Source organism: Hyaena hyaena, unplaced genomic scaffold (genome assembly GCF_003009895.1).
Source record: "Hyaena hyaena isolate Hyena2069 unplaced genomic scaffold, ASM300989v1 scaffold_382, whole genome shotgun sequence".
Classification (NCBI taxonomy): domain Eukaryota; kingdom Metazoa; phylum Chordata; class Mammalia; order Carnivora; family Hyaenidae; genus Hyaena; species Hyaena hyaena.
The window spans coordinates 850,298-862,755 of NW_024081015.1; the positions used below are offsets into that span (position 1 = coordinate 850,298).

General features: G+C 44.7%; 1 pseudogene; it reads right to left on the minus strand.

Moving 5' to 3' along the window:
* Positions 1–3,752: 3,752 nt before the first annotated feature.
* LOC120244393 lies at positions 3,753–7,504 on the minus strand (annotated as a pseudogene).
* Positions 7,505–12,458: the final 4,954 nt, after the last annotated feature.

A 12,458-nucleotide genomic window follows, 5' to 3' on the forward strand; every position in this document is an offset into this window, starting at 1 on the left:
AAGGAACGGACGGAAACTGAAGTCACATGGAGCGCAAGCTGCTCAGCGACTCAGCACTCGCAAGAGCAGGCATCTTAGAGGGAACAGCAGAGCAGTGCTGACAGGGGGATGGGAGAGGGGGGGCGCGGACAGGACACAGTGCCCCCCACCCCCTGCCCGGCTACCATTAGCCACGAAACAGTCTGGTTATTTTTTGGGTCTCCCAGCAGTGCTAACCAAGGTTGCCCAGGCTTTCTTGCCATAAAGACTTTAAAAAAAATTTTTTTTTAGTTTTATTTTAATCACCCTCTTGTTCATTACAAATGCACTCCTTAATCCCTATTGCCTGTTTCATCCATTCCCCACCCACCTCCCCTCTGGTAACCATCAGTTTGTTCTCTATAGTTAATGTGTTTCTTGGTTTGCCTCTCTCTCTATTTTCCCCCCTTTGCTCGTTTGTTTTGTTTCTTAAATTCCACGAGTGAAGTTATATGGTATTTGTCTTCCTCTTATTTTGCTTAGCATTAACTCTGTAGCTCAATCCATGTGGTTGCAAATGGCAAGATTTCATTCTTTTTTATGGCAGAGTAATAATCCATTGGGTATATATACCACATCATTATCCATTCATCAATTGATGGACACTTGGGCTGCTTCCATAGTTTGGCTATTGTAAATAATGCTGCTGTAAACATAGGGAAGCATGTATCCCTTTGAATTAATATTTTTTGTTCTTTGGGTAAATACTCAGTATTTTGCTGGATCATAAGATAGTTCTATTTTTAACTTCTTGAGGAACCTCCATCTGTTTTCCACAGTGGCTGCACCAGTTTGCATTTCCACCAACAGTGCACACAGGTTCCTTTTTCTCCACAACCTCGCCAACACTTGTTGTTTCTTATGTTTTTTATTTTAGCCATTCAGACAGATGTGATGTCTCATTGTAGTTTTGATTTGCATTTCCCTGATAAATAATGATGAACTGTCTGTTGGCCCTCTGTATGTCTTCTTTGGAGAAATGTCTGTTCATGGCTTGTGCCCATTTTTTATTGGATTATTTGGGTTTTTTTGGTGTTGAGGTGTGTAAGTTCTTTATATATTTTGGATATTAATCTTTTTTCAGATGTCATTTGCGAATATATTCTCCCATTCAGTAGGTTGTCTTGTAGTTTCACTCATTGTTTCCTTTGCTATGCAGAAGCTTTTTATTTTGACATAGTCCTAATAGTTTATTTTTGCTTTTGCTTCCCTTGCGTCAGAGGACCTATCTAGAAAAATGTTGCTATGGCCAGTGTCAGAGAAGTTACTGCCTGTGCTCTCTTCTGTGATTTTTATGGTTTCAGGTCTCACATTTAGGTCCTTAATCCATTTTGAATCTCTTGTCTTAAAGATTTTGAGGGGTGGCGAACCAATGCCTATGAGCTCTGCTGGCCCAGAAACTCTTCTCCATGGTTACAGCAAAGGGTCAAGCAGGAGCAGACTTGGGAAATGGGTAGAATCTGCATTTTTCCAATCAGGAGAGAGTCCGCCTTTGGAAGAGCCATCCACTCACTTTATTAATAATCTCCTTTTATGTGTCCCGCATATCAAAAAAAGAAAAAGACACAGAAATTGCTTTGTGGTGGACTTTTCGAGTGCCATGAACTTTTTTTAAAAAAACGTTTTAAATGTTTATTTACTTTTTGAGAGACTGAGTGTAAGCAGGGGAGGGATGGGGGGGTGGGGGGAGACACAGAATTCAAAGCAGGCTCTAGGCTCTGAGCTCTTAGCACTCAGAATCATGACCTGCGAGATCACGACCTGAGCCAGTCTGACGCTCAACCAACTGAGCCACCAGGTGCCCCATCAAGTGCCATGAACTTCTTGATCATAGGTTGCGTAGATTAAGTTTTTGTACCTTATATGTACAAGATTCCCTGCTAGCTCTTGCCAAGAGGTCAAAAGAATAATTGAGCTAATAATAGCCACCATCAAAGGGCTGCCAGGCACTACTATGCTAAGAGCTTGATGTGCTTCATCTCATTGCTCTTGTTCTTGAGGAGCTTAAATCTAGTGCAGAAGGCAAAATATTTTAGTGTCTGCTGCATCCCAAGTGAGAAATGCAGACAACCACAGTAGGAGAGTCAGGGAATGGATGTCCAGTTCTGTTCTTTCCCATCAGAGCTAGAGGGTTAATGTGTCCTGGAGGGTTGGCTTATATCTTTTGTAGCCTGTAGATTTGTGATTCTGTATGGCATTGTTAGTCTTGGACGTCTGTCCTAAGAGAACAAGAGTAAGTCCTTCCTGCTCCAAATACCCAGAAAATTGTCTTTGCTCCCTAAAATATTCATTCACAATGGTAATAATGATGACATTAATGAAAGAAACTAAATAAAAGTCAAATGGAAAAGAACGAAGTTTCTCTTCCAGGCCTTTTCTTCTTGTGGTCTGCACTTTCCACTCACATGTCTTTTGTGTCGCCCTATATGTTGATAACTCCTGAATTGTAATCTTCAGCTCCAACGTTCTCTCCCAAGAGCTTCCCAATAAGATCCAGACTTTTGTTTTTAACTGTCTGCTGGTCAATCAACTCCTCCCAGAGTGGCTGCAATGCAATGTATCCTAAAACTGAATTCTTATCCTTTGTCCTGGCCAGTCTCTCTCCCTGTTTGCCTGTCACTATTCATGGAAAGACTTTACCCTTCACATCCAATTGGTCACCCGTTCCTGATGATTCTAACTCGGAAATGTTTCTTGAGTCCAAACTTACTCTTCATTCTTTCTGCCACTGTCCTGGGTCTAGACTCATCAACTCTGTCTGGAACAATTCAGTAGCCTCCTGGCTCTCTGTCAGGACTCTCTGTCTCCAATGTAGATTCCACCTATCGGCCACGGGCTTCTTTCTAAATGTATATCAGATCGTCTCACTCCCTGCTTAAAGTACTTTCACGGCTTGCCATTGCCTTTCTTACCTTAAAACCAGGCTCAACAGGTTTTAGGAGGTCCTCAGAGGGACCTGATGGGACTCCAGGCACTTCATCACCTCCTCATCGCAAGTAATTCCACTTTTAACTGTTTTTATACATTGAGATTCTCCATAGAATTTCTTTTGAGGAAGGCAGCTTCCACCCTTCAAAAAACAAAAACAAAAACCCTTAGAAAACCAATAGTCTTGACAGATGGGTGGAGACAAGCCAGTCTGTTGTCAAATTGCACCAACAGCTCTAGAGCGAGCTGCAAGGACCTAAGACTTCCAGTTGGAACCAGTGTTGCTCTGCAGCTGAAAACAGATCATTTGTCATGCCAGCAAGGCTGTAGCCCTGGCTGCATAGCCCAGGATTGGGCTCCCTCCCAAGCAGGCTGGTCAAGGCAGATGGGGTCAGGGTACTTTCTCTGGAGTACAACCGTGCATCCAGCCCTGCCCTAGCCAAGCACATCCTTTCTCAGGATGGTGACAATCTGGGGGGATTCTGTGCCTTTTTCTTTGAGCCTGCTCCATATATGTTGTGGAGTTTGTACCCATCTCCTGCTCAACTGTAACAAAGCCAAGTTTAGAGTCAAACAGGACACCAGGATTTCTGAGGAGACCTGAGGTGAAAGCAAGGAGCCGGGCACTTGTCACCTGGAGGAGAAAGTTTAGTTGCCTCTTGTAGCCTGATCTTGCCTCCAACCTCTCATCATTGTTACCTCCCACACTTGAACACGTGTCTACAAGTGCGTTTAATCTAGTTATTATTTTTTTTGAAAGAGAACTTTGTATTACTTTTATGTATAGAAAATTCAACAACATGCACTTAGCCCAGTTTGGTGGCCAGTTCTTTAGCCTTTGCTTTTTTCCAACTTGGCAGTGGGAGCCACCGACTTCAGACCCAGGACATTACCTCCTCAGTGACAGTGGATGTCTTCATTTCTGTCATTGCAATTGGTCCTGATGGCCTCCACCAGCTTAGCCAGAGCGCCTGTGTCTTCCAAGTTAACTTGTGTGAAGGTGACTTTGGTGCAGGTCTTCCTGTGGACCAGATGTCCCAGAGTCTGGCCTTCCCCTTGATAATGCAGTGGAGGACCCCCATTTTACAACACAGGACAGGCAGAAAGACAACCAGCTCAATGGGATCCACATCATGTACAATCACTACCAGCCAAGACTTCTTGTTTTCCATCAAGGTAGTGACAGTTTTAATCTCAGCTCGAAGGACAGGTGGCCACCAAGGGAGGGGGCATCCCCTTTGCTGACAGCTTTCTTCTCATCCTAGGCCAACAATATCTGCTTCTTCTCTTGCTTTGTCTCTGGTCTGTATTTGTGGGCCAGCGTAAGCAGTTGAAGAGATAGATGTTTGTTGGTCTAAGGCCTGGGTGAACTGGTTAATCATGAGAGGCACTTTTAGACGTTTCTAGAGGATAGCCCTTTGCCTCTGCAGCCTGATGTAGCAGGACCGTTTGAAAAAGCAGGTGAGGTCCCTTTTGGGCTGGATGTCCTATCTAATGCCAAAATTCTTGGGCCTTTTATCAAAGAGGAGATTAACCATCTTCTTGGCCTCTTGCTTGTTGACAACAGCAGGGGCTGGGACCACCTTCTTCCTTTTAGCCTTCTTTCCAATCTGCAAGGAGAGTGGGTTTTATCCAATCTGATCTGCTCACAATTTCCCTAAACACAGAACAGATGTTCCCCACTCTGTACTCCCTCTGTCAGAGGCCACCCTTATTTGCAATGGCCTCTCCTCGGCCTAACCCAACCCTCCCCACCCCCAAGGCATTGCTTGGGCTCTCCTCCTCTATGAAGGGCTCCCCACCAAGATCTCCACCTGCGGTGTTTTCCAGTCGGCCTTGGGTTCTCTGTTCCAACCACAGACAAGGCAGCGCTTCCATCTGACCCTCTACCTTGGCGGCTGGGCCTGGCCAAGCAGCGAGCTAGTGCCTCCCCCACTTCTCCTGGACTCGGCACATGACAGGGAGGGGATTTCCTTTGGGGCCTTCACTGGGAATTGTTCTCTTGCCCCACATCAGCTGGCTGCTGGGGGAGAGTCTTCAGTAGTTTCATTTCCCTTGTTTGGAATGTAGTTTTTAAGAACCAAAAGTCAAAAACGGAAAGAGGACAGGCCACCGCCCACACTGGAACCAGTCAACCCCTCATGATGCCAGTCCTGGAAAAGCTTAGGGTTCAATGCAAAGTCTGGGGTCAAGGGAGAGCTGCTTGGCTGAAGGTCCTTCTTGGCTTGCTTACTCCTCTGCTCTAACCATCTTGGGGAAGGGGGAGTCTCAAATCCTCAGATCAGCTCCTCTTCCTCCTTGTTGCCCACCAGGTGGGGACGTACACAACTCACAAAGCTCTCCTAGGCTAATGAGCCCATGGCTTCCCTCAGCCACTAATTCCAGTAACTGACCTCTTTGTGGACCCTGCCTCTTCTTTCTCTGGAAATACAGTATCAACATATGATCAAAGATTTTGCATGGTACAAAATGATAGGATTCTTGCAGAAGTATCCTGTCAGAGCTAGGGTGCAGCTGGCACTGTGACATTGAGGGGGAGGGACACACACAATCGGCATGTTTCAGTTCAGGGCAGAGTTGGGAGGGAATGAATCATGGAAAGACAGTTGCTGGGAGTTGCATGGGAAAAGTGTGCATGACCTATTGGGTGATTCCAAAGGAAGCTTCGTGGAGAAGGCAGGATCTGAACTGCATGCTTATGAGATGGGATGGGGTGTGGGGTCAAAGACTGAAGGAGAGATCGGGAAGATGATGCATGAGATAAAGCCATGCCAAGGAGAGACCGTAGGCAAGAAGATGGTATCTCTTTGCATCTCTGCAGGACTCTGATCAAGGTTCTGTCCGGTGCTGCCCACAGGCAGTTCTTGTTCCACTTCTACCTTTCCTAGGGCAGGGGGTCCTGGCAGGCAGGGACTATTGTTTGTTCACATTGGTATGCATTCCCAGCTATACCTGGTCTAGCACCTAGTGGGTGCCCAGCAAAGTTTTTTCTTTCTTTTTTCTTTCTTTATTGAAGTGTTGTTTGCAAACAATGCATACAATATTGTATTAGTTTCAGGGGTACAGTGATTCAACACTACATACATTAAGAAGTGATCACTGTGAGAAGCCTAGCTACCACCTGTAACCATAGAGGTTGTTACAGTATTGTTAACTATATTCCCTAATGCTGTATACTATATCTCTTTGGTTTATTTTATATCTTTTAAATCCCCTTCTCCTGTTTTCCCATCCCTCCACCTCTTCCCTCTTGCAAGCCCCAGATTGTTTTCTGCACAAGTGTGTTTCTGTTTGTTTGTTTGAATGTTTATTTTGAGAGGGAGAGAGAGAGCAGGAGAGGGGGGATAGAGAGAGAGAGAGAGAGAGAGAGAGAGAGAATCCTGAGCAGGCTCTGCGCTACTAGCATGGTGCCCAATGCAGGCCTTGATCCCATGAACTGTGAGATCATGACCCCAGCCCAAATCAAGAATTTGATGCTCAACGAGTTGAACCACCCAGGGAACCTTTGTTTCTTTGTTTTGTTTTTTTAGCAACAGAAATTTTTTAATGTTTATTATTATTATTATTATTATTATTTGAGAGATCACAAGCAGAGGAGGGGCAGAGAGAAAGGGACAGAGGATCCAAAGTAGGCTCTGAGCTGACAGTCTGATAGCAGCAAGCCCAATATGGGGCTAAACTCAAGAACTGTGAGATCATCACCTGAGCCTAAGTCAGAAGCTCAACCTACTGAGCCACCCAGCTGTCCCAACAACAGGAATTTCTTAAATGAATGAAGGTTGAAGTATCATTTGCTCTAGGGCAGTTGGAGAGGTTGAAGATTTGAGAAAAGTCACTTATTGGTCATTGAGAAATTCTTTTTCACAATTGATGAATATAAATCTGAGTACTACAGATACCATATGTATGCACATATAGGTGGATTAAGAGGAACTTAGAGGACTATGGGAGAGGAGGAAGGGAAAAATAGTTGGGGAGAGGGAGGGAGACTCTTGAATGCTGAGAACAAACTGAGGCCTGATGGGGGTGGGGGAGAGGGGAAGGGGGGTGATGGGCATGGAGGAGGGCCCTTGTCCGGATGAGCACCAAGTGTTATATGGACACCAACTTGACAATAAACTATTTAAGAAAAAAAATCTGAGTCCTTAGTGGGGCACCTGGGTGGCTCAGTTGGTTAAGCATCTGACTCTTGATTTTGGCTTGGGTCATGATCTTACAGTTCCTGATCTTAGGATTCCTGAGATTAAGCCCCATGTTGGGCTCTGTGTGGACAGCTTGGAGCTTGCTTGAGATTCTCTCTCTCCCTCTCTCTCTCTCTCTCTCTCTCTGTCTCTCTGTCCCATGGGCTCAAGGCCTTGCATGATCTGGTCCTGTTGGGGAACGTGATGGAAAAAGACATGACCACTGACTGAGCCATGAGCTAGACCTGGGCACTCACAGGCTCCTCCCTCCCTGCCCTGTCCTTTGGAGTATGGGTTCCACTTTCCTTTTCCACTCCCAGAGTCTCCTCCAAGGACAGAATCTTGATGTGATGATGTGATGTTGAAAACACCTGCATCATATCTATGTGCCCAGTCAGGTGCTCTTTATAAACTTTTAATATTGGAGGGCAAGTGTAAGGATCCATTCATCTTGCTGCTGCCCAGGACAAGCCTTGTATGTAAGTTCTCTTAACTGTTATTAACATTGCCACCTACCAACCTGGAGAGGCCTGCCCTTTCTTAGGTCTCTCCCTGCCCTCTGAGTACAGGGACCAGTTTCAGATTATACGAGGGAGGGCTTTCAGATTACCCTCCTGAGAGGGCTGTGAATCTACAGGTGCCCTCTCTGCTCCCTCTGATTTCATACTATACCACTTTTCCTCCTCCTCTTTGCTTCACTTAGATCATATTGTCCTCCTGATAGCTCCTCATTTGAGCCAAGCAGACTTCTGTCTCAGGGCTTTTGCCATTTGCTTTCTCCTAGGCCTAGAATGCTCTCTCCCTCCCCCAGACACCCAAACACCGCACTCCCTAATTTCCTTTAGGCATCTGCCCAAATGTCACTTCCTCAAAAAGGCTTTCCTTGAACATAGCATCTAAAAGGGTGCACCCCCATCACTTTCTTTTCCCTTACTTTACTTTTTCTCCATAATATATATTTTTTTAATTTTTATTTATTTAAAAATTCTTTTTACATTTATTTATTTTTGAGAGACAAAGACAGACCACAAGTGGGGGAGGGGCAGAGAGAGAGACACACACACAGAAACCGAAGCAGGCTCCAGGCTCTGAGCTGTCAGCACAGAGCCCGATGCAAGGCTTGAACCCACAAACTGTGAGATCATGACCTGAGCCTAAGTTAGACGCTTAACCAACTGAGCCACCCAGGTGCCCCTCTTCATAATATTTTTAAATTCATGTCACTGGCTAACATCTGATTATAAATGTACTTGCTAATTGTCTGCCTCTCCAACTAGATTGGGTGCTCCTGAAGGAAAGAACTTTTAGTCACTGCTGACACACCCCAGGTGCTCATAAACATATGTGGACTAAATGAAATGGACTAAATGAACGAATGAATGAATCATCTTAATAGCAGCAGTTTTTAAATAGAGGGTTGGGGTCAGGAGCCAGGGTGCTGGTTAATTAGTGCTAGGGGTATGAAAATAAGCACAGGGAAGGACACTGCTCTTTCAAGAAATAAGGTAATGAAAGAAAGGGCCGGTGCTGAATATCTCTCACAAAGCATATAGTGCCATATAAATATATCTATTTCCCTGGCAGAGAGGTAGAGATGAGTAGAAAGGGTCAGGTAGAGATGAGTAGAAATGGGATGGATCAGGTTCACAACTAGGATAAGACTTGGCAAAGTGGAAAACACTCTGCATGTGGCAGAAGTCAAGGCAACATGTGGTGCCTGGGTGGCTCAGTTGGTTAAGCATCTGACTTCAGTTCAGATCATGAGTTCATGTTTTGTGAGTTCGAGCCCCATATTGAGCTCTGCGCTGATGACACAGGGACTGCTTGGGATTCTGTCTCCCTCTCTCTCTGTCCCTCTCCTGTGCGTGCTCTCTATCAAAATAAATAAATAAACTTAAAAAAAAAAATGAAGTCAAGGCAACTCGACAGAGAGAGATACAGACCTGAAAGGACTGTTGATTGATCATCCCTGTTTACAAGAAGCTACAGCAGGCAAGGTGTGGGGAACTTGCCCTGTGCTACTGTGAGACAACAATGGGCAACCCATGCCTGGTGGAGGAGAAATCAGACCTTGACCTGAGGTCCAAATCATAGCCACCTTCCTAGGTACATACGTTGTCCCTCAACAACTCTGTGAAGTAAGTACTAATAGTCTTAAATTACAGAACAGAAAATTGGGCTTAGATTGGTCACGTGTTTTGCCTGAAGCCACAAAGTAAAAAGTGTTAGTACCAACTTGTTTTTAGTAACAGTTAGTGGTTTTTTTTTTTTTAAAATTGTTGATTATAAGAGCATTACACAGACACTAGAAGGGCTAAAAAGAAGAAAATCAACCACGGAGGCATAATACAGAGATAACTCCCTATTAACATTATGGTATATTGCATTCCAGGCTTTTCCTATGCATAAGTAATATGTTTTTTTAAATATAAAGTTCAGGGGTGCCTGGGTGTCTCAGTCGGTTAAGCACTGACTTCATCCCAGGCCATGATCTCCCGGTTCGTGGGTTCAAGCCCCTAGTGGGGCTCTGTACTGATAGCTGGGAGCCTGCTTTGGACTCTCTCTCTCTGCCCCTTCCCTGCTTGTGCATGCATGTGCGCTGTCTCAAAAATTAAGTTCAGATTCCATGTGCTCTTTTAAAAATTTACATAAATAATTTATTTTTTTATGTTTATTTATTTTTGAGAGAGAGAGACACAAAGTGTGAATGGGAGAGGGTCAGAGAGAGAGGGAGACACAGAATCTGAGGCAGGCTCCAGGCTCTGAGCTGTCAGCACAGAGCCTGACACCATGAACTGTGAGATCTGAGCTGAAGTTGGCCACTTAACCGACTGAGCCACCCAGGTGCTCCCAAAAATGTACATAAATAATTTATAACAATGCATTGAGATTGTTTTCCTATACCCTTAAGTTTTCATGGCTGTGATTTTGATCAGCTTCATGGTATTCTCTCACATGGATGTCTATAATTATCCAATCCTCTTCTGTGTAGTAGTATAGTACAGGTCCAAAATAACCCATCCTAAAATTCTGGAGCCAAAAGTGTTCCCAAAAATCATGATTTTTCATGATTTACAAGAGTAACATGCATATACTAGCTATTCTTTCAACAGGGTCTTGAACCACACCCCCAAAATCAACAAATTAATATGTTGTCAACAAACATGAATATTTACACTAAGTGGGCAAAAGATAAAGTGAAGAAAGTAGGGTTTTGTCAGTTCAGGTCAGGTTTTACAACCCAGCAAATTGTGCCAAACTCACAAACATAAAACAAAACCCAAAACCAACCAACCAACCAACCAACCAAACAAAAACACCTTTGATTTTCAGGGCTTTTTGGATTTCAGAAAGGTGGACTCATGTCAGGATTTGAAACCTGGCTTGCTCCATAGCCGGGTGGTATTTCCCAACAGCTATGGCATTCTAGAATGCCAGCAGAAGGAAAGGCCTAAGCCTGAAACAAGGTCCTTGCTGCTCAGGGAAGCAAAATAATTTAAAAAAAAAATTTTTTTTTTTTAAATGGTGGTGGGATTCCTCAAACAGGGAGGCTGCGGGCCTGGAGGTCAGCTGCAGGACCAGGAGCTGGTTCCTTAGAAGGGGAGGGAGCGCACACAAGAGAAGAAGTGCTGGTTATGGAGACCGGAGATGCCTTGGCCGAGGGGCCAGGCGCAAACTACCACAGAGCACCCGTCAAAAGCTCTCAAATTCATTTATGCACCCACCCCTAGAAGGTCAGAAAGAAGACTACCACACTACCACAGGGGACCCTGCTCGGCCTCCTGAGACCTTAGGAGAGAGGAAGGAAGGGCAGAAGACTCAGAAGCAGCCTGTTGTGGGAGGAGAAGGAGCACAACCTTGTTGATTTCATAGAGGCAGAGAGCAGTGGGCCCCATTCTCCTCCCTGTTCCTGTGTCAAGTGCGGTTTGCTGTCAAGTGGTAGCACGTTCAGCCACAGTCAGGGGAGGTAGTGAGGAGAGGCCCGGAGAGCAAGAGGCCCCCCGTGGTGGGCTCCCTGAAGCTGGGAGCTGATTCGCTAAGGCTGCTTTCAGCTGAGGAAAAGAATGAATAGTGGGAACAGGGGGGCTTGGGCGTTGTGCAAGGCATGCTGGGAAGTGTGGGTTTTAATTGACAGTTGGGCAGTTTAGCCACAAGCTGGGGGCAGGGTGGGGTCCGCAGTGGAGGGGAAGCTGGTGAGCGGAAACGGAGAGGAGTGATCTTTTTTTTTTTTTTTTGTCTCACACCAGCACAACAGAGGATGATTGACCTGTCAGAACCAATTATTATTACTGAGTGAATGGCTGAATTTAAGCAAACTTCACCGCTCTGAAGGACATTGCTCCTCTTCATTGCTTCTCAACATAGTCACCAAGATCCATTGCACCAACGATGCATTTCCCACACACATCTTGCAAAGTCCTCTTTACAGGGATCTCCTCTTCTTTGCCAGGTTACCGTCACTACCTTAGTGATTTCACTGAAGACTCACCTCCCCCAAACCCTGCCGCAGTTAGTCCCATCCTGTTCAATTTATTAGCTCTGCTTATGTAAAATGCCACCTAATTCTTCCAGGAATCAAATTCCTGGCAACTATAATTAACCCAAACACAGTAAAATGCTGTCTCAAAGGCGGGGCACCTCATACATGGGATAAACGGAGTCATCCTCAGCCTCTACCTAGAGTAGTAATAAATATTTAGGGCTCTGACAATAAGGGGTGATGGCAGAGAGTAAGAAAAAATATAAACATAAATATACGGGGACCTGTTCTTATAATTGCTTTTTAGTTCTTCCTGGCCTATGCCATGTTGCCTTCTAATATACAGCAGACAACTGTGCAAGGGTCCATAACCCATGCGTAGTGAACCTCAGTTACTGACGCTCATAACAGGGCTCTAAGTCATCAAGAATAGACTAACTTACATAAAGAATTCTTACAACTCTAATAAAAATACAAATCAACCAATTAAAAAATGGGCAAAGAATGTGAACATACATTTCTCTAGAAGATATCCAAATGACCAATAAGCGCATGAAAAGACACTCAACATCATTTGTCATCAGGAAAATGCAACTCAAAACCACAATGAGATATCACTTCACACCCACCAGGACAGCTAAAATAACAAGACAGATAACAAGTACTGGCAAAGATGGGGAGAAACTGGGACCCGCACACACTTCTGACAGGAGTGTAAAGTGGTCAGAAACTTTGGAAAATTGGCAGTTTCTCAAAGGGTGAAACATGGAATTATCACATGACCCAGCCATTCCATTCGTAGGCACCCAAAAGAAATGAAAATATAGGTCCATATTTTTAAAAAATGCATG